This window comes from Pongo pygmaeus, chromosome 15 (assembly GCF_028885625.2).
Source record: "Pongo pygmaeus isolate AG05252 chromosome 15, NHGRI_mPonPyg2-v2.0_pri, whole genome shotgun sequence".
Classification (NCBI taxonomy): Eukaryota; Metazoa; Chordata; class Mammalia; order Primates; family Hominidae; genus Pongo; species Pongo pygmaeus.
Window position 1 is genome coordinate 102,929,788 of NC_072388.2, and position 23,359 is coordinate 102,953,146.

General features: G+C 44.1%; 1 protein-coding gene across 6 annotated transcripts in view; it reads right to left on the reverse strand.

Annotated features, from left to right (window-relative positions):
• PPP1R13B (protein phosphatase 1 regulatory subunit 13B) overlaps positions 1–23,359 on the reverse strand; it is a 133,388-nt gene that overhangs the window by 105,797 nt on the left and 4,232 nt on the right. Inside the window, exon 1 of one of the 6 annotated variants that reach the window (XM_054449443.2) lies at positions 17,104–17,162. The exons of the other annotated variants lie outside the window; for them this stretch is intronic. The gene's annotated coding sequence lies outside the window, so the exon portion shown is untranslated. Of the gene's footprint in view, positions 1–17,103; positions 17,163–23,359 lie in introns of those variants that run through there. 6 annotated transcript variants of the gene reach the window in all.

The window sequence follows — 23,359 nt, forward strand, 5'->3', positions numbered from 1 at the left end:
CAAACAAACAAAAAAAAAACTGGGACAGTTTGGCAGTCCACTGCTCTCCCTCCATCAAGGTGAGCTGGACAGTGTTATTCTCAAAGGAGAAGGGGAGGGGTGGAGAAGAAGGGAGGGCAGTGTTCACGTACAACTTGCACACTGGACCTAGCTTTGGTCTACATTTTGCTTCCTTCACACAAGGCCAGACAAAACTCACGGGCTCTGGACCCCACCTTGTCACCAAGATCTTATACCTGGGGAATCAACTGACCTTGGAAATTCTAAACCCCAGAACCAAATTTCAACCATCAAAATTATTCAGTCTAGCAGTCTTCCTCCTCCTTGGCTGCCACCTCCAACAATAACAGTAATAGCACCCACTTATTGACATTTACTATATGCTAGACTTTGTGCTGATCACTTTCCATGTATAACAACTTTGAAGCCTGCCAGAAATCCTGTTTTTTAAAGTATCTTTCTTATTTTTACAAATTAATATACATACACTTTAAAAAAAAAAGTCAACCAATACAGGAAATAAAACATAGCCCCCTAATGACCAACACTTTAAACAGCAGGCACATACATATCCTTTCAAACCCTTTCTACACCACAAAACACTTTCCTTCCTTTTTCACAATGAGGCCACATGAAGTAGAATGTTAGTTTTCCAGCTAACAATATGTTTTGTCAGCTGAAAAATATTCTATCTCATTCTTTTTTTTTTGAGATGCAGTCTCGCTGTCGCCAGACTGGAGTGCAGTGGCGCGATCTCGGCTCATTGCGACCTCCACCTCCCAGGTTCAAGCAATTCTCCTGCCTCAGCCTCCCGAGTAGCTGGGACTACAGACGCGTGCAACCACGCCCAGCTAATTTCTGTATTTTTAGTAGAGACGGGATTTCACCCAGTTGGCCAGGGTGGTCTCAATCTCCTGACCTTGTGATCCGCCCGCCTCGGCCTCCCAAAGTGCTGAGATTACATGCATGAGCCACCGTCCTCAGCCTCCTAAAGTGCTGGGATTACAGGCATGAGCCACTGTGCCCAGCCCTCATTCTCTTTTTTAAGGCTATTTCTCTATATGATCACATCATAATTTATTTAGAGACAGGCATTATTAGGCTGGGCACGGTGGCTCATGCCTGTAATCCCAGCACTTTGGGAGGCTGAGGTAGGCGGATCACGAGGTCAGGAGTTCGAGACTAGCCTGGCCAATATGGTGAAATCCCGTCTCTACTAAAAAAATACAAAAATTAGCTAGACGTGGTGGCGCGCACCTGTAGTCCCAGCTACTCCGGAGGCTGAGGCACGAGAATCGTTTGAACTGGGAGGTAGAGGTTGCAGTGAGCCGAGATCACGCCACTGCACTCCAGCATGGGCGACAGAGTGAGACTCCCGTCTCAAAAAAAAAAAAGGAGACTGCAAATTAGTGTCTTTAAGTCCACAGTGCATATTATCATGTGGGTATATAATAAAAGGTAATAAATATTTGTTGTATGTCACTTTCTTTGTACTACATTTATCTTCCCTACTGGGCCATCACATCTTTCACAATGCCCTGGCATTTAGTCAGAGCACAAACATATTTGTTGACAGCACAAGCATATCTTGTTTTATTGTGCTTTGCTTTATTGAGTTCTGCAGATATTGCTTTTTTTTTTTTACAAATTGAGGGGCTGTGGCAACCCTGTGTCAAGCAAGTCTACTAGTGCCATTTTTCCAACAGCATGTGCTCACCCATGAGTCACAATTCTCTCAATATTTCAAACTTTTTCATTATTATTATATTTATTATGGTGACCTGTGATCAGTGGTCTTTAATGTTACTATTGTAATTGCTTTGGGACACCACAAACAGCACCCACTTAGAACAGCAAACTTAATTGGTAAGTGTGGTATGTGTTCTGACTGTTCCACCAACTGGCCATTCCCCCATTTCTCTCCCTTTCTCGAGCCTCCCTATTCCCTCAGACACAACATTATTGAAATCAGGCCAATTAATAACTCTACAATGGCCTCTGAGTGCTCAAGTGAAAGGAAAGTGACCATGTCTGTCACTTTAAATCAAAAGCTAGAAATGATTAAGCTTAAGAGGAAGGAATGTCAAAAGCTGAGATAGGCTGAAAGCTACGTCTCTTGCCAAGTTGTGAATGCAAAGGAAAACTTCCTAAAATAAATTAAAAATGCTACTCCAGTGAACACACAAATGATAAGAGCCTGAAACAGCCTTAGTATTGATATGGAGAAAGTTTTAGTAGTCTGGATCAATAAAACCAGCTACAACATTCCCTTATGCCAAAGCCTAATCCAGAGCAAGGCCCTCTCTTCAATTCTATGAAGGCTGAGAAAGGTTTGGAAGCTGCAAAAGAAAGTTGGAAGCTAGCAGACGTTGGTTCATGAGCTTCAAGGAAAGAAGTCATCTCTGTATCATAAAAGTGCAAGGTGAAAGAACAAGTAATGACAGAAAAGCTGCAGCAAGTTATCCAGAAGATCTAGCTACAATCACTGACGAAGGTGACTACACTAAACAACACTGTAGACAATGGTTTTTTCTTTTCCTCTGTTTTTTTTGAGACAGAGTCTCGCTGTATCGCCAAGGCTGGAGTACAGTGGCACAATCTCAGCTCACTACAACCTCCACCTCCCGGGTCCAAGTGATTCTCATGCCTCAGCCTCCAGAGTAGCTGAAATTACAGGTGCCCGCCACCAGGCCCGGCTAATTTTTATATTTTTATTTTTATTATTATTTTTAATTTTTGTATTTTTAGTAGAGACAGGTTTCACCATGTTGGACAGGCTTGTCTCAAACTCCTGACCTCAGGTGATCCACCTGCCTCGGCCTCCCAGTGTTGGGATTACAGGAGCAAGCCACTACACTCGGCCAAACATAACTTATATGCACTGAGAAACCAAAAAATTTGTGTGACTCACTTTATTGCGATTATTTGCTTTATTAAAGTAGTCTGGAACCAAACTCGCAACATCTCCAAAGTAAGCCTTTATAGATTTAACACCCAGGATATAACTACTTCCTGCTCAGCCCAGGCCACTTGGCCTTTCTGGATCTCAGGATGCATACACAATTCAAACTTGAAACCCACCTGCTTCACCAGGAGCTTCCCTAACAGGGCTTTCACATAAAGAGGTCTACTCAGGTATTATCACGAGAAGTCAGCATTACAAAGGATCTTAGCAGTTATTAGTCCGGATTTCTCCTCGCTTTATAGTAGAGAGATCATAAATTATGGTTTTATGACAAACTAATAAAGCTTCAAATCACAAGAAACACATTGAAAACTTCAAAACAAAAGTACAAAGCAGTTAAGTTTAGATTATGGTAGGTATAGGCCATGCACAGTGGGGAAGCTAGGAGGTTGAGACCAGCCTGGGCAACACAGCTAGACCCTGTCTCTACCAAAAAAAAAAAAAAAAAAAAAAGAGCCGGGCGCGGTGGCTCATGCCTGTAATCCCAGCACTTTGGGAGGCCAAGGCGGGCAGATCACAAGGTCAGGAGATCGAGACCATCCTGGCTAACAAGGTGAAACCCTGTCTCTACTAAAAATACAAAAAAAATTAGCTGGGCATGGTGGCACGCACCTGTAGTCCCAGCTACCAGGGGAGGCTGAGGCAGGAGAATGGCATGAATCTGGGAGGCGGAGCTTGCAGTGAGCGGAGATCGCGCCACTGCACTCCAGCCTGGGTGACAGAGCGAAACTCCATCTCAAAAAAAAAAAGCCAAAAAAAGTAGATTAAGGCTGGGCGCGGTGGCTCACGCCAGTAATCCCAGCACTTTGGGAGGCTGAGGCAGGTGGATCATGAGGTCAGGAGATCGAGACCATCCTGGCTAACACGGTGAAACCTCATCTCTATTAAAAATACAAAAAATTAGCCAGGTGTGGTGGCAAGTGTGGTGGCACGTGCCTGTAGTCCCAGCTACTCAGGAGGCTGAGGCAGGAGAATGATGTGAACCTGGCAGGTGGAGCTTGCAGTGAGCGGAGATCGCGCCACTGCACTCCAACCCAAGCAACAGAGAGAGACTCCAAAAAAAAGATTATACTAGGTACTTTTTGGGGTGGAGAGTGGAATGTGAAGGTAATGAGATTTTGCAAAAATCTAAATGTGTAGTAGAGCCTCCAAAAAACATTGAGAAACCCATTTCTTATCTCATGGTAGTATAAAATTTTGGTTTTAGTAATTCCTAGCACCAGACTTCTCCTCTGAATATTAGCCAATACATCATAAACTGCTAGAAACAGTTACAGTATGATATAGTATAGATATACAGATTTAGATATGATATAGTATATCATTAACCATAAAGCTTCAGCTTAAGAGACTTCAATAACAATTGGTTGTCACCTAACAAAAAAAGCTAACAAAACACTGAGGTTCATTTTTCCATTACATTTAATCATGGAACTTATCTACTGTGACTTTATTACCAAAAGTATAAGCAGCTACTATTGTTATTATAAAAACAGCATTTTCCTCTCCTAGTTATCCCACAGAAGCCTTAGTATCTAATTACTAGCAACTCTCGAAAAGGACGAGAAACCAATTGGACCATAAGGTATTCTCTACTAAGAGTGATTTTTAAGAGTTTGTTCAATTCCACAGGCAAATAACCAACCACATAAAGAGACTAAAATTGGGCTCTAAGGTTTTTGTTTTAAGGCAAGACATGGCAGTATAAAAAGCACGGCCGGGTGCGGTGGCTCATGCCTGTAATTCCAGCACTGTAGGAGGCCGAGGCGGGTGGATCACCCAAGGTCAGGAGTTCGAGACCAGCCTGGCCAACATGGTGAAACCCCGTCTCTACTAAAAATACAAAAAAAATTAGCCGGACATGGTGGCAGGCGCCTGTAATCCCAGCTACTTGGGAGGCAGAGGCAGGAGAGTCACTTGAACCCCGGAGGCGGAGATTGCAGTGAGCCGAGATCAAACCATTGCACTCCAGCCTGGGCAACAAGAGCGAAACTCTGTCTCCAAAAAAAAAAAAAAGTGCAAGAAGCCAAAACCCATAGTGTAAGGCAGTGTTACCTTTTATGTAACATAAATTGGTTACATTTACAGGATCACTCATTCATTCATTTAGGAAAATTTTACTCAGCCCAGCTTGGCCCTGGGCCAGGCTCTGAGCCAACTTCTGCCCTCAGTCAACTTGGAGCAGACACAGAGAAAGGACAGCAGAAAACTACAGTACAGAACTGCAGAGTGCCATGAGACCCCACAGAAGGGCTGCCTGCTCCAACAGGAAAGACTTCCCAAAGGACGCCATGAAGGCTAAGAGAGAAAGGAGTAAGCCACAGATGGAATGAGAGGGTGGGCAGATTATGTCCCAAGAAGACAGGATAGACTCGAAACAGCAGGGCTAGACTGCTAATCAACGGCAGATGAAAGCAGGACTGAAGAATCCCCCATTAGGAGCTGCTTTCTTCTGTGCCAAAAACTTGACATTCAAATAACTTCACAGAAGATCTGGTTATTTCCAGCCATGCATCTTCATTCTATGAGGTGATAAAGGTCCTCCTCTTACCTGTCTTCCAGGTACTAAATAGTAATCTTTTTATATTTTTATTTTACTTTTGCTACTCTTTTCTACTCTATTAACAAAGAAGTGGAAACTCTCAAAATAATCCAGTGTGTTAAATACACTGACTGCAAAAAAAGATAAAACTATGAAGTGTCCCCAGACATAGTAGGATTCTAAAGTGTTTCAGAGAGTGGCTTAATTTTAACAGTATTAATTAAATGCTGATAAAAATCCTCTCAAAATTTTTCTAATTTTAATTATAAATCTAAATCCTTTAATTAATCACACTACTGCTGTGGTTGTTAATGTTGCAGCGAACAAGGAAACTAGTTACCTAAAGATATCAATTAGAAAGCATCCTCACAAAATATTACCTAAAGTTACCTAAAGACATCAATTAGAAAGCATCCTCACAAAATGACACTTCAACATTTTTTTCTTCACCTGTGAAAACTTGTGAAATGCCTATGTGAAATTAAGCAATCTCTAAAGCAAGAATGTCTTTGAACTATAGTGAATCAAAATAATTTAATGTTTTTAAAAAAAAATTTTTTTAATACAGACAAGCTCTTTCCATGTTGTTACCCAGGCTGGTCTCAGACTCCTGGCCTCAAGCAACCCTCCTGCCTTGGCCTCCCAAAATGATGGGATTACAAGAGTGAGCCACCCATATCCAGCCTAACATTTTAAAGATAATAAATATTTTGAGGATAAAAACACACATCTATAGTGTATTTTATATTTATATTGTGTATAGTTACCATACACAAGGGTCTCACTATGCCACCTAGGCTGGAGTTCAGTGATACCATCACAGCTCAATGCAGCCTCAAACTCCTGGGCTCAGGCATTCCTCCCACCTCAGCCTCTAAAGTAGCTGGGGACTACAGGTGAGCACCACCACACCTGGCTAAATATTTTTTTTTAATTTTTTTTTTTAAACGGAGTCTCCCTCTGTCACCAGGCTGGAGTGCAGTGGCACGATCTCAGCTCACTGCAACCTCCACCTCCCGGGTTCACGCGATTCTCCTGAGTCAGCCTCCCAAGTAGCTGGGACTACAGATGCACGCCACCATGCCCAGCTAATTTTTGTATTTTTAGTAGAGACGGGGTTTCACTGTGTTGGCCAGGATGGTCTCCATCTCCTGACGTCATGATCCACCCACCTTAGCCTCCCAAAGTGCTGGGATTACAGGCATGAGCCACCACGCCTGGCCTGTATTTTTATTTTTATTTTATTTATTTATTTTTTTGAAATGAAGTCTCACTCTGTCGCCCAGGCTGGAGTGCTGTGGTGCAATCTCAGCTCACTGCAACCTCTGCCTCCCGAGTTCAAGTGATTATCTTGCCTTAGCCTCCCGAGTAGCTGGGATTACAGGCACACACCATCATGCCCAGCTAATTTTTGTATCTTTAGTACAGATGGGGTTTCACCAAGTTAGCCAGGCTGGCCTCAAACTCCTGACCTCAGGTGACCTCCCCACCTCAGCCTCCCAAACTGCTAGGATTACAGGCGTGAGCCACCGTGCCCAGCCTCTTATAGGTTCTTTCTATGTAACAACTCATTTAAAACTCGTAAAACCTAATGAGGTAGGTACTACTATGACCTCCATTTTATAGATGAGGAACCTGAGACACAGAGAAATTAAGTAACTCACCCAAGATTACAGGGCTAGGAAAAGACGGTGTTGAGATTCAAACCCAGATAGTCTGTTCCAAAATCTGTACTCTTTACTGCCTCCCAATAGTTTTCCAAACATACAAACCAAGTATTCATAACTGAAAACTACTATAATAAAACCCCAGCCATCTATAATCCTTAAGGAATTAATTCTTATGAATGGCAGCATTCTCTGAATGGCTGGGGATTTAACCCTTCCATCTCAGGCAAAATCTGAAATTGTGTTGTGCATATGACGGCCACTGGCACACATGGCTATTGAGAACCTGGGGTGTGGTTAAGCCAAATGAGTTGTGCCACATATGTAAAATATGTTCTAAAATTTGAGAGACTTAGTATTAAAAAAAAGAATGTAAACTACCCCCTAATTATGTTTCAATATTAACTACATACTCAAGTAGTTTTTTTTTTTTGAGACGAAGTTTCACTCTGTCGCCCAGGCTGGAGTGCAACGGCACGATCTTGGCTCACTGCAACCTCCGCCTCCCGAGTTCAAGTGATTCTTCTGCCTCGGCCTGCCGAGTAGCTGGGACTACAGGCGCGTGCCACCACGCCCAGCTGATGTTTTGTATTTTTAGTAGAGACGGGGTTTCACCATGTTAGCCAGGATGGTCTCGATCCCCTGACCTCATGATCTGCCCACCTTGACCTCCCAAAATGCTGGGATTACCGGCATGAGCCACTATGCCCGGCCTCAAGTAATATTTTTTATATAATGAGTTAAATAAAATATATTAAAATTAATTTCAACTTCATTCTTTTACCTTTTTTTTTTTTTTTTTTTTGAGGCAGAGTCTCACTCTGTCACCCAGGCTGGAGTGCAGTGGTGCGATCTCAGCTCACTGCAATCTCTGCCTCCCAGGTTCAAGTGATTCTCGTGCCTCAGCCTCCCCAGTAGCTGGCATTACAGGTGCCTGTCACCACACCCGGCTAATTTTTGTATTATTAGTACAGACAGGGTTTCCCCATGTTGGCCAGACTAGTCTCTAACTCCTGACCTCAAGTGATCCATCCGCCTCAGCCTCCCAAAGTGCTGGGATTATAGGCGTGAGCCACCACGCTCGACCTCTTTCGCCTTTTTAAAGTGGCTCCTGGAAAATTTTAAATTGTGGCCGGGAGCAGTGGCTCACGCCTATAATCCCAGCACTTTGGGAGGCCAAGGCGAGTGGATCACTTGAGGACAGGAGTTCAAGACCAACCTGGCCAACATGGTGAAACCTCGTCTCTACTAAAAGTACAAAAATTAGCCAGGCATGGTGACACATGGCTGTAGTCCCAGCTACGTGGGAGGCTGAGGCAGGAGAATTGCTTGAACCTGGGAGGTGGAGGTTGCAGTGAGCCGAGACCATGCCACTGTACTCCAGCCTGGGTGACAGAGCAAGAATCCATCACCAAAAAAAAAAAAAAAAAAAAATTAGCTAGGGATGGTGGTGTGCACCTGTAGTCCCAAGCTACTCAGGAGGCTGAGGCAGGAGGATTGTTTGAGTCCAGGAGTTTAAAGTTACAGTAAGTGTCACTGCATTCCAGCCTGGGCAGCAAAGCAAGACCCTATCTCTTAAAAAAAAAAGTTATGTTTCTATTGCACACAGTCATCTAAAATGTATGCAGTTGCTTCTCCATCACTGATGTCATTCACCGCTTTCCTGACGACTCAGTCATCCTGAGGAACTTTAACTACTACCCTATGTGTCATCTGTCATCTGTGACTGTGACAACTGTTGGGATGACTAAGGCCAGGCTGCCCACCTTCAGACCTCAACCTCAGGTTGTGCTTGAAGCTACACCTCTGTATGATTTCCAGCCTGAGACCACACTCTCCAGCCAGTCTGTCTGCCAACGACTACCCCTCTAGTAATCTCAGATGCAGCTTCTAATGACTTAGAAGCCTGGTAAATTAGAACTGTGTAACATGTAAGAATAAAGGTTATGTGAAGGATTGAGGAAGTCTACAAACTGAATTCAGTTTCAATGCCAAGTTCCTTGACAACTATTTTGATCACTCAGAGACCCTTCTCTGCCTTGACTATTCTAAGGGACTACTCTCTTCAACTCCAGACACTTAAAGGTATCAATTTTAACTTAAATTGGAGCACTTTACATCTCAGCTTAAGATCCATCAGCTGGGCATGGTGGCCCATGCCTATAATCCCAGCATCCCAGCACTTCGTGAGGCCAAGGGAGGGGGGCGTGCAGGAGGAAGAATCACCTGAGGTCAGAGTTCAAGACCAGCCTAGCCAACATGGTGAAACTTCGTCTCTACTAAAAATACAAATATTAGCTGGGCGTGATGATGAGCGCCTGTAATCCCAGCTACTTGGGAGGATGAGGCACAAGAATCGCTTGAACCTGGGAGGCAGCAGCTGCAGTGAGCCGAGATTGTGCCACTGCACTCCAGCCTAGGTGACAGAGCGAGATTATGTCTCCAAAAAGAAAAAAAAAAAAAAAAAGATCCATCAACAGTAGTTTCAGTTTGAGAAGATGCAGATGAAAACGTTCTGGATGTAGATGGTGATAACGGTTGCTAAACAATGCGCATGTACCTAATGCCACACAACTGTACACTTAAAAATGGCTAAGCTGGGCGCGGTGGCTCACGCCTGTAATCCCAGCACTTCGGGAGGCCGAGGCAGGCGGATCACGAGGTCAGAAGATCGAGACCACCCTGGCTAACACGGTGAAACCCCGTCTCTACTAAAAATACAAAAAATTAGCTGGGCAAGGTGGCGGGTGCCTGTAGCCCCAGCTACTCAGGAGGCTGAGGCAGGAGAATGGCGTGAACCCCAGGGGGCGGAGCCTGCAGTGAGCTGAAATCACGCCACTGCACTCCAGCCTGGGCGACAGCGAGGCTCCGTCTCAAAAAAAAAAAGGCTAAAATGGTAACTCATATTTTAACATAAAAATAATCCTTCGATATTTTCATATCTTTCTCAGGACCAGGTTCAAATTCTTATGTAGGTAATACACTTCCCTCACATCTGGCTTCTACCACTTTTTCCAGTCTCATCCCCTTCCTCTTACCTCCTTTGGCCTCATATCCTGGGCAACTTCCCTCTCAACATACCATGCTGATTCAGACCTCAACATTCTGCATGTCAATCCTTCTACCTGGCCAGGCGCGGTGGCTCATGCCTGTAATCCCAGCACTTTGGGAGGCCGAGGCGAGTGGATCACCTGAGGTCAGGAGTTTGAGACCAGCCTGGCCAACATGGTGAAACCCTGTTTCTACTAAAATACAAAAATTAGCTGGGTGTTGTTGTGCATACCTGTAATCCCCAGCTCCTGGGGAGGCTGAGGCATGAGAATCACTTGAACGCGGAAGGCAGAGGTTACAGTGAGACAAGATCGTACTACTGCACTCTAGCCTGGGTGACAGAGCGAGACTCCATCTCAAAAAAATAAAAAAATTAAAAATAAAATAAAATCCTTCTACCTAAAAGTCCTTCCCCATCACCTTCACTCCCTCTTCCTCAATCTTCCAAACCCCACTCAAATGCTGCCTTCTCTGTGAAACTTCCCAACATCCTGAGGTTGAGAAGACCTCTCTGCCACCGTACTCTGCTGCACCTTGTATCCTGACTTTTATCTTTTGGAATGGCATGTTTTAGTTACGTGATTGTTCTTGACAATCTGAGCTCACCGAAAGCAACGGCTGACCCACCCAGCACGTAAATGATGAATCCTAAAGGCGTGCTGAGTTCCTTCAGTAAGCAAGTACATGTTAAATGCCTACCAGAGACCAATAATGTCCTAAGTGCCAAGGATACTGCAGTGGGAAAAGAAACAAAACTCTGCTTTCATGGTGCTTCCACAAATAAACAGCAGGCTGATATAAGTACTACAAAGAGGAACTGGCTGGGCGTGGTGGCTCACACCTGTAATCCCAGCACTTTGGGAGGCCGAGGCGTGCAGATCACTTGAGGCCAGGCGTTCAAGACCAGCCTGACCAACATGGCAAAACCCCATCTCTACTAAAAATACAAAAAACTAGCTGGGCATGGTGGCACATGCCTGTGGTCCCAGCTGCTTGGGAGGCTGAGGCACGAGAATCACTTGAAACCACGAGGCAGAGGTTGCAGTGAGCCAAGATGACGCCAGTGCACTCCAGCCTCGGTGACAGAGCAAGCCTCTGTCTGAAAAACTAGTAAGTACTACAAAGAGGAATAAAGCACAGGAAGGGGAGGGGCATTCCACACAAGACGGAAGGTGCCATCGAGGCAGAGACCACACGAAGGGCTTTTCAGCTGACTGATAGGACACTGCATGAAGTGAACCTTATTCTGGTTCTGAGTCAGGTCTGGAAAACAGAAAGCACTGCACAGGGAAGGTAAACTTTAATGTCTTTTTTTTTTTTTTTGAGACCGAGTTTCACTCTTGTTGCCCAGGCTGGAGTGCAATGGAGCAATCTCGACTCACCGCAACCTCTGCCTTCCGGGTTCAAGTGATTCTCCTCCCTCAGCCTCCTGAGTAGCTGGGATTACAGGTACCCGCCACCATGCCTGGCTAATTTGTTTGCATTCTTAGTGGAGGTGAGGTTTCACCATGTTGGTCAGGCTGATCTCGAACTCCTGACCTCAGGTGATCCACCCATCTCGGACTCCCAAAGTGCTGGGATTACAGGCGTGAGCCACCGCACCGGCTAAACTTTGATTTCTAAGAAAAGCAAACTATTCTCTCTCTGTCCATATTAACTTAATAGATTTTGCAATTAACCACCTAGCTACTCTCAGCATGAAGGGCACAAGCATTCTGCCTCAGAGTAATAGGGTAATTGTGATCCTTTTCTGACTGAATCTTGTTTGCTAAGAAGCCTCATGGTTGCTGGAGAAAACTTAAAGTACTCAGTGAACATTTGCTCTTTTTTTTTTTAGACAGGATCTGTCAGCCAGGCTGGAGTACAATGGCATGAAGACGGCTCACTGCAACCTCCACCTCCCAGGCTCAAGGGATCCTCCTACCTTGGCCTCCTGAGTAGCTGGGACCACAGGTGTCAGCCACCATGTCCAGCTAATTTTTGTATTATTTTGGTAGAGATGGAGTTTTGCCATGATGGCCAGGCTGGTTAAACTCCTGGGCTCAAGCAACCCTCCCACCTCAGCCTCCCAAAGTGCTGGGATTACAGGCATGAGCCTCTGCGCTCAGCACTTTTCTTTTTTTTTTTTTTAAAGAGACCAGGTCTCGCTCTGTTGCCCAGGCTGAAGTACAGTGGTGTGATCATACCTCACTGCAGCCTCAACTTCTGGGTTCAAGCGATCCTAGTGCCTTAGCCTCCTGAGTTGCTGGGTCTACAAAGGCATGCCACTATGTCCTGCTAGTTTTTAATTTTTTTTTTTTTGAGACAGTCTCTGTCGCCCAGGCTGGAGTGCAGTGGTGTCATCTCAGCTCACTGCAAGCTCCGCCTCCCGGGTTCACGCCATTCTCCTGCCTCAGCCTCCCGAGTAGCTGGGACTACAGGCGCCCACCACCACGCCCAGCTAATTTTTTGTATTTTTAGTAGAGACGGTGCTTCATTGTGTTAGCCAGGATGGTCTCGATCTCCTGACCTCGTGATTCGCCCGCCTTGGCCTCCCAAAGTGCTGGGATTACAGGCATGAGCCACTGTGCCTGGCCTTTAATTTTTTTTAATATAGACAGTGTCTCACTATGTTGTCCTGTCTAGTCTCAAACTCCTAGCCTCAAGCAATCCTTCCACCTTGGCCTCCTGAAGTGCTGGGATTGCACATGTAAGCCATGGCGCCTGGCCTACTGACTTAGCTGGGACCACAGGCGCCCGCCACCACGCCTGGCTAATTTTTTGTATTTTTAGTAGAGACGGGGTTTCACCGTGTTAGCCAGGATGGTCTCGATCTCCTGACCTCGTGATCCACCCGCCTTGGCCTCCCAAAGTGCTGGGATTACAGGCGTGAGCCACCGTGCCCAGCCTTTTTTAAGACACAGTCTCACTTTGTTGCCCAGGCTGGAGTGCAGAGGCACGATCTTAGCTCACTGCAACTTCTGCCTCCTAGGCTCAAGCAATTCTCCTGCCTCACCCTCCCAAATAGCTGGGATTACAGGCGCCCGCCACCACGCCTGGCTAATTTTTGTATTTTTAGTAGAGATGGGGTTTCACTATGTTGGCGAGGCTGGTCTCAAATTCCTGACCTCAAGTGATCTGCCTGCCTTGGCCTCTCAAAGTGCTGAGATTACAAGCGTGAACCACCATGCCCAGCCCCTAACTACTTATTACATATAGTAACAGACAATGCTCTAAGCACCTGACAATCCTAACAGTATCATGAAATATAGTGTTATTAAACCCATTTTTACAAATAGGAAAATAAGGCACAAAGGGGTTAAATAATTTGTCCAAAGTTGGCTGGACGCTGTGGCTCATGCTTGTAATCCCAGCACTTCGGGAGGGAGAGGCAGGCGGATCATGAGGTCAGGAGTTTGAGACTAGCCTAGCCAACATGGTGAAACCCCATCTCTACTAAAGATAAAAAAAATTAGCTGGGTGTGGTGGCACACACCTGTAATCTCAGCTACTCGGGAGGCTGAGGCAGGACAATCACTCAAACCCGGGAGGCTGAGGTTTCAGTGAGCCAAGATAGCGCCATTGCACTCCAGCCTGGGCAACAGAGCAAGAGTCTGTCTCAGGAAAAAAAAAAAAAAATTGTCCAAAGTCACAGAGTTAGCAAGAGGCAAAGCCAGAATATACAGTCTCGGGTCTGGACTTGCTGATAACCACTATGCTCTACACTTTCACATCTGTGTTTCCCATCACAAATACTAGCTCTACCACAAAAATCTCTGTTTATACTTTGGTAATTTGTGATGTTGACTATTATTTACTGATACTATTTTCAAGAATGTCATTAGATAGAAATACGAATATGCAACTGAGTAAAAGGCAGGACACAAGAAATCAACACAGACAGAAATTACACCTCTACAAAAAGTGTACATATAAACTCTGCCAGGTGCCTGGAGCACAAAGGTGGACGAAGCAAGTCCAGTCCCTGCCCTGAGAACCTTGGTCCAGTGGGCTCAGGGTGACGCTCATCAGGCAAACCGGCAACACAGGGAGAACGTGTGTGGGTACTGCAGATGCGCAGGCAGCAATCCAGAACCCACAACACTAAAGCCACTGAACATAGGCAAAAAATTTTTATTTAACATATCTATTTTACCTTAAGATTTAAGGATAACATCTTTCTGGACATGGCAGGGATCTATCTCAAGCTCCACACAGCCAAAATAAAACTCATTATTCTCACAACCCTTTAAACTTATTCCTTTCTCAAGCAGTATCCTCTATCTTAAAGGAAAGGCAAGCCTGGCTGCTGAAGCAATAAATCTGTTATCCTCAATTCCAGCTATCTCCCTCCCTCCCTCCTTCCTTCCTCTCTCTCTCTCACACACACTTACATGTGCATGCACGCAAGCACTCACTCCCTCACACGCACACACTCACACGCACACATACACACACTCTCCATCCGATCTATTTACTGCTTTTCAACTGGATCTTTCTCTTCTTCAGGTCCTCAAGTCAGGCCTACAACAATTTGTTTCTTAACTACTCTTTCTGTTTATTTTTAATCTCCCTTACTGCACCAACTATCTCTCCTCTAATAATTCTGGCTCTAGAATTATCTTTCTATCATACAAACCTGACTCAATCACTCCACTCCACTTTTTAAAAACATTTGGTGGTTTCTGGCTGGGCATGGTGGCTCACACCTGTAATCACAGCACTTTGGGAGGCCAAGGCAGACAGATCACCTGAGGTCAGGAGTTCAAGACCAGCCTGGCCAACATGGTGAAACCCCATCTCCAAAAAAATACAAAAATTAGCTGGGCATGGTGGCGCACACCTGTAGTCCCAGCTACTCAGGAGGCTGAGGCAGAAGAATCGCTTTAACCTAGGAGGCAAAGGTTGCAGTGAGCCGAGATCGCACCACTGCACTCCAGCCTGGGCGACAGAGTGAGACTCCATCTCAAAATAAATAAATAAATAAAGTAAATAACAACAATAAAAACATTTGGTGGTTTCTGATCATCTCTACGGGATCAAGTCTAACTCTGTCACGGCACACACACACACGCGCACACACACACACACAGCTCTTCACAATGGGGTCCAACATGACCTTCCACATCATATTTTTCTTCATTCAACAAATATTTATTTAGCACCAACTATGTGTCAATCACTGGGCTAAATGGCAGTGGTATAATGGGAAACAAAGAGAGAGAGCTCCTGCTCTCATGAAGCTCACAGTCTAGGACAAGAAAAAGAAATCAACCAGTCACACAAACAAATGTTTAAGATTACAACTAAGACAACTACTGCAAAAACACTCCAAGAAAAATAATCTGAAATTAGACAGTGGCAATAGTGTCTCGTGCATATACTGAAAACCAATGAACTGTACACATTAAAAGGTGAATTTTATAGCACATGAATTATACCATATCCCCCTCCCCAGAAAAAGACATGGCAGGGTGAGCACCTCTGATGGTGGAGTTGGCCAAGGCAGTGATAGTGAAAGCTTTCCAGAGGAAATAACAATTTACAAATAACATATTTACTAAGCATTTACTACATGCCAGGCAACTTTCACTGTACTAATGCATCTGATCCTCCTACCAACAATGTAAGGTTACTATTATGCTCAACTCAGAGGTAAGTCAGGGGTCAAGTAACTTTAAAGTCAGAGAGCCCATAAATGGCAATGCCAGCATCCATGTTTAAGCGGAATAAAGTGAGGGTCTGCACTCTTACCTGCTACAGTAAAGTCACCTAGGCAATGCCTATTACTCAGAACTACTTATGATGCAATAAACACAGACCACTGTGTTTCATTTCTTTTTCTTCTTTTCTTTGAGACGGAGTCTCGCTTTGTCACCCAGGCTGGAGTGCAGTGGTGCAATCTCGGCTCACTGCAACCTCTGTTCACCGCAACCTCTGCCTCCCAGGTTCAAGCGATTCTCCTGCCTCAGCCTCCCAAGTAGCTGTGATTACAGGCATGTGCCACCACACCCAGCTAATTTTTTGTATTTTTAGTAGAGCCGGGATTTCACCGTGTTAGCCAGGATGGTCTTTATCCCCTAACCTTGTGATCTGCCCACCTCAGCCTCCCAAAGTGCCGGGATTACAGGCGTGAGCCACAGCACCCAGCCCACTGTGTTTCATTTCTGATAAATCTCTCGCCAGGCACAGTGGCTCACGCCCGTAATCCCAGCACTTTGGGAGGTCAAGGTGGGCAGATCACCTGAGGTTGGGAATTTGAGACCAGCCTGACCAACATGGAGAAACCCCATCTCCACTAAAAATACAAAATTAGCCGGGCGTGGTGGCGCATGCCTGTAATCCCAGCTACTCGAGAGGCTGAGTCAGAAGAACCCCTTGAACCTGGGAGGTGGAGGTTGTGGTGACCTGAGATCATACCACTGCACTCCAACCTGGGCAACAAGAGCAAAACTCTGCCTCAAAAAAAAAAAAAAAAAAAATCTTTCCATCTCCTTTGTCATTACAATAGCCTCTAAGGCCCTACAAGATCAATCCTACACTACTCTCTCCATCACCTGACTCCACCTCCTCCACTTTCCCCCTTATTCACTCTGCTCCAGCCACACAGGCCTACTTTTGTTTCTCCGGCATGCTGGGCCTTTGCATTTTCTTGAGCTATGACAATTACAATCACAACATGTGGTATAAATCATGATTCTGCTAAAACCTCAGTTAACATTTTCTCTAAACACATCAATAATGCCACTAACGAGATCTTGAACTGAACTGTACACTAATATTTCAAATGTCATTAATTTTAATAAAAACTACCTAATTTTTCCAGTTTTACATTGTTCTATACGATATCACCAAAGATTTTTATTTTACAAAATCCAGTAACAGCAGCTTTTGCTTACCAATTAGTCTGAACAACAGTCATATAGCTATCTTTGCAGTGAAATAAAGCAAAGCAATCAAGCCAAGAAAGTGTCACAATAGAATCTGATTACCACCATTCCTGTTTAGCCCTAGAACCACAGTTTGTGAAATAACTATGACAACAGCATTTCAAGGCACCAAAATCCCACCACACTTTTGCTGAGAAAGTATTCTCCATCTGTGCAAACACATACAAATGCATGTTGACAACCAGTTATATAACTTCAATACAATAACCCAGTGATATTTTAAGTTCCTATTTTGCTAAAAATCCTAAGAAACTGTTAATCCTAAAACCGTTCAGAGTAGGATGCTGAGAAAGGAATGAAGAAAATACATTTAACACATTTACATTTAAAACTGAGTTGTCCCTAAACTCCAGGTGGAAAAAACTACCTCTTTTTGGCAGGGCGCGGTGGCTCACGCCCGTAATTCCAGCACTTTGGGAGGCCGAGGTGGGCAGATCATTTGAGGTCAGGAGTTTGAGACCAGCTTGGCCAACATGGTGAAACCCTGTCTCTCCTAAAAATACAAAAATATTAGCTGGGTGTGGAAGCACATGCCTGTAAATCCAGCTGCTTGGGAGGATGAGGCAGGAGAATTGCTTAAACCTGGGAGGTGGAGGTTGCAGTAAGCCGAGATGGCACCCCTGCACCCCAGCCTGGGCAACAGAAGGAGCCTTCCTCTCAAAAAAAAAAAAAAAAAGAAAAGAACATTGTTGTATATTTTGAAACAGCTAGGAGAGCCACTGAAATGTTCCCAACACATAGAAATGGTAAGTCCTAGAAGCAATGGATATCCCAAATACCCTGACTTGATCATCACACATTCTGTGCACGTAACAAAATATCACATATACCTCAGAAACATATATAAACATATCAATTAAAAAATGTTTTTGCCAGGAGCAGTGGCTCATGCCTGTAATCCCAACACTTTGGGAAGCTGAGGTGGGCATATCACCTGAGGTCGGGAGTTCAAGACCCGCCTGACCAACATGGAGAAACCCCCTCTCTACTAAAAATATAAAATTAGCCAGGCATGGCGGTACATGCCTGTAATCCCAGCTACTCGGGAGGCTGAGGCAGGAGAATCACTTTAACCCAGGAAGCGGAGGTTGCAGTGGGCCAAGATGGCACCATTGCAGTCCAGCCTGGACAACAAGAGCGAAACTCCGTCTCAAAAAAAAAATTTTTTTAGGCTGGGCGCGGTGGCTGAAGCCTGTAATCCCAGCACTCTGAGTGGCCGAGGCGGGCAGATCACTTGAAGTCAGGAGTTTGTGACCAGCCTGGCCAACACGGTGAAACTCCATCTCTACTAAAAATACAAAAAAATTAGCCAGGTATGGTAGCGGGCACCTATAATCCCAGCTACTGAGGACGCTGAAGTGGGAGAATCGCTTGAGCCCTGTAGGCAGAGACGGCAGTGAGCCGAGATCACACCACTGCACTCCAGCCTGGGCGACTGATCAAGACTCCATCTCAAAAAGAAAAAAAAAGAAAAAAAATTTTTTTTAAATATTGTCCTGTCTTTGGTGTTTGTTTACTGAATTAGGCTGTAAAATCAAGCTTATCAAGTCACTTAATTCTTAATTAAAAAATAATAGCAAACATTTACTGAGCTCTTACTATCTGCTCTGTCATAAAAGATGCTTCGGAAATGAAAGAGTTTACTAGAAGCCTGCCAAAACAAGTGTCAAGTTGCCTCAACCTTTGATGAAGCAAATATGAATATTAGAGAACTTCATGCAAGTATCTGCTATAAATCAGCTACTGGACCAACCATAAATGCCTGAAAATTACCACATCCAACTCATTTTACAGATGAGAAACTGAGGCCCGAAGAGATTAAGTCCAAAGGTCTTCACTAACAAGTAGGAACAAGAACCCTATTTCCAGTTCAGGGTTTTGTTGTCAATTACGTGTTATTTGTTTATTTAAAAAAGAGAAAAACCTATTCTAGTATCTCAAAATGTTTCTACATAGTTGGGAAGAATATGAATACCTAGAATAAGTAAATATTTAATGAAAGCTAAATATTAAAAACAAATTAATGTCATCCATACCCTGCAGTAAACATGCTGAAAAGGCTCCTAGGACAGAAATAAGTAGAATCATAGCCACACTTCACAGCGTCTAATAGAATTTAGGTGCCCCATTGCTAACATCACCAAACACCACCACCAGAGTGCCTTTTTTTTTTTTTTGAGATGGAGTCTTGCACTGTCACCCAGGCTAGAGTGCAGTGGCACTATCTCGGCTCACTGCAATCTCCACCTCCCAGGTTCAAGCGTTTCTTCTGCCTCAGTCTCCTGAGTAGCTGGGACTACAGGCATCCTCCATCACACCTGGCTAATTTTTGTATTTTTAGTAGAGATGGGGTTTTACCATGTTGACCAGGCTGGTCTTGAACTCCTGACCTTAGGTGATCTGCCCGTCTCAGCTTCCCAAAGTGCTGGGATTACAGGCATGAGCCACCACACCAAGCCCAGAGTACCTTCTTTATGAAGAGAAAACACTTCAGAGCTACAGAACACTTCTTGACTCATCGATACTCTTTTGGAAAAGAAAAAGTATCCTGGCTGGGCTCGGTGGCTCACACCTGTAATCCCACCACCTTGGGAGGCTGAGGCAGGTGGATCACCTGAGGTCAGGAGTTCAAGACCAGCCTGGCCAAACATGGGAAAATCCCACCTCTACTAAACATGCTAAAATTAGCCAGGCGTGGTGGCATGCCCCTGTAATCCCAGCTCCTTGGGAGGCTGTGGTGGGAGAATTGCTTGAACCCGGGAGGCAGAGGTTGCAGTGAGCCAAGATCACGCCACTGCACTCCAGCCTGGGCAACAGAGCGAGATCTTGTCTGAAAACAAACAAAAAAAGGTATCTTTAGCAACATTCCCCAGATATATCTCATCTATGCATGAAAAGTTTTACTAGCTACAAAACGTCCACTCTTTCAAAAAGAAATGATGCTGAGCCAGGTGCGGTGGCTCACGCCTGTAATCCCAGCACTTTGGGAAGTTGAGGTGGGCAGATCACTGGAGGCCAAGAGTTCGAGACCAGCCTGGCCAACATGGCGAAACCCTGTCTCTACCAAAAATTAGAAAAAATTAGCCAGGCATGGTGGTGGGCATACGTAGTCCCAGCTACTCTGGAGGCTGGGGCATGAGAATCACTTGAACCCGGGAGGCAGAGGCTGCAGTGAGCTGAGATCCTGCCACTGCCCTCCAGCCTGGGCGACAGAGCGAGACTCTGTCTCAAAAAAAAAAAATAAATAAATCATGCTGAATCAAGGCAGTTTTCATCCTTTCTATAATCTAAATTGGGCTTTCCATTTTTACTAAAATTCTTACTTCTATCAAACTTGTAAACGCTTTCAGGGCCAGATCTTAGGGACTAACTGAAAAGTATTATTTAAATGGTACCATTTTTTCCTGGGAAAACATTTTTAAAATGTCATCCATTGATAAAAAGGTGAGTGACTACCAATAACAACAAAAAAAAAAATACTATTTTCATAAGGTAAAATTCCTAAATATAATTTAGTTTAAACGTGGAAAGGCCAGCCGAGTGCAGCGGCTCACTCCTGTTATCCCAGCACTTTGGGAGGCGGAGGCGGGCAGATCACAAGTTCAAGAGATCAAGACAATCCTGGCCAACATGGTGAAACCCCACCTCTACTAAACATACAAAAATTAGCTGGGCGTGGTAGCACACGCCTGTAGTCTGAGCTACTTGGTAGGCTGAGGCAGAAGAATCGCTTGAACCCAGGAGGCGGAGGTTGCAGTGAGCCGAGGTCATGCCACTGCACTCCAGCGTGGCGACAGAGCGAGACTCTGTCTCAAAAAAAAAAAATTGGAAAGGCCAGGTGCAGGGGCAGAGGGGTGGCTCACACCTGTAATCCCAGCACTTTGGGAGGCTGAGGCGGGCAGATCACTCAAGCTCAGAAATTCGAGACCAGCTTGAGCAACACGGTAAAACCCCGTCTCTACTAAAAATACAAAAATTAGCTGTTTGCCGTGGCGTGTGTCTGTGGTCCCAGCTACTCGGGAGGCTGTGGCACGAGAATCACTTGAGCCTAGGAGGTGGAGGTTGCAGTAAGCTGAGATCGTACCATTGCACTCTAGCCTTGGCAACAGGGGTGAAACTCTGTCTCAAAAAATAAAAAAAAAAAGGTGGAAAGTCACAGCACTTTGTATGACAGCAAATAGAAGACTTCTACAGAGATTTGATTGTGTCAGATGAGAATTTGGCCAGACACTCTCATTTATTCCCAACAGCTGAGAGACTGGGCACTGTACTACACCATGTGATTAATTAAAAGTTACCACATGGCCGGGCGCAGTGGCTCATGCCTGTAATCCCAGCACTTTGGGAGGCCAAGGAGAGCAGATCACCTGAGGTCATGAGTTCAAGGCCAGCCTGCCCAACATAGTGAAACCCTGTTTCTACAAAAACACAAAAATTAGCCAGGCAGGATGAAGGGTGCCTGTAATCCCAGCTACTCAGCAGGCTGAGGAAGGAGAATCGCTTGAACTCGGGAGGTGCAGGTTGTAGTGAGCCAAGATCGGGCCACTGCACTCCATCCTAGGCAACAGAGCAAGACTCTCTCTCTCAAAAAAAAAAAAAAAAAAGAAAACGTTACCACAGGCCGGGCACAGTGGCTCACACCTGTAATCCCAGCACTCTGGGAGGCCAAAGTTGGCGGATCACTTGAGGTCAGGAGTTCAAGACCAGCCTGGCCAACATGGTGAAAACCAGTCCCTACAAAAACACAAAAATTAGCCAGGTGTGGTGGATCACACCTGGTCCCAGCTACTCAGGAGGCTGGGGCAGGAGAATCTCTTGGACCTGGGAGATGGAGGTTGCAGTGAGGCAAGATCATGCCATTGCACTCCAGCCTGGGCAACAGAGTGAGACTCTGTCACAAAAAAAGAAAAAAAGAAAAAAGTTACCACAGACATTATATACTAATTGCCAATTTTCAAATAAAATAAAATATACTCTAAGCCTATGTTGTCCAATATGATAGCCACTAACCACATATAGCTATTGAGCACTGGAAATGTGCTACTCTGAACTGACGTGTGCTGTAAAACGCAAACTGTCACCGGATTCACACCAGATTTCAAACAGTACCAGAAAAAACGTAAAATATCTCATTAGTGATATTTTCATATTGATTACATGTTAATATTTTGGATATGCTAAGTTAATAAAAGGATACTGTTAAAATTAATACTTTTTCAACTTGTTTCATGTAGTTACCACAAAATTTAAAATTGCATTTGTGGCTTGCTTTACATTTTTATTGGACAGTGCTGCTCTACACAAACTGCAAAATATGATCCAACGTTCTTTTGATTCATCATCATCATGATGAATACCAAATATACAATAAATCGAGAAAAATCTTATTCACATTTTTGGATACATAGTTTAAAATATTACCAAGTAAGAATGGCATTTCTGAAAACTCCTACTAAATTTACAACCAACTCCAACTGTGTTAATAGAGGAAGGACTCAGTCTTACAAGTAGTATTTTTAGGGATCAAAAAGGAAATACAAAAGTAAAAGCCATAAATGAGAGTCTAAGAGAAATACCATCTGTTTCTAAAAGGCATTTTTAAACAAAAGCGGTGTTTTAAACAGATAATAGATCTGTTTTTTAAAAAAACAGTATTTTATTGTTTTGATAAATTTGAAGAAATGTCCCAATTCCCAGCTAAACAAACTTCTTAAAAAGGAAACCTGTTAAGGTAGGAACTCAAAACTCTAATCACGTGGAATAGAGGTAAAATGTCTGAATGAATCATATGGAAAATGAAAGCCAAGTTTCTTAGCAGGATATTTATAATTAAACATTATACAATGATGAAGACAGCCAAAATTTTTCTAGATATCCTTCAATGCCACCACAGTATGAATGCATCAATCAACTATTACAGGATTTAACTAAAACTACTTTCAAAATTCTGAAACACCATAATGCCTTTCATCAAAATCTAGCTAGTGAGAATTAGGGAGGGAAGTTTCCAAATGCCTTATCTTATAGAGATTAAACTTAGAAATGGAAAATTCAAAGCCATATTAAGAATAATAAATATTTGTATGACATTCTGTTCAACAATCACTTTTGGATATATCATCCTATTTGATCCTCAGGACAGCGCTCAGATATTGGTATATTTTAATCCCTACTTTAGAGGTAATTCCAGGCTCAAAGACCTTGA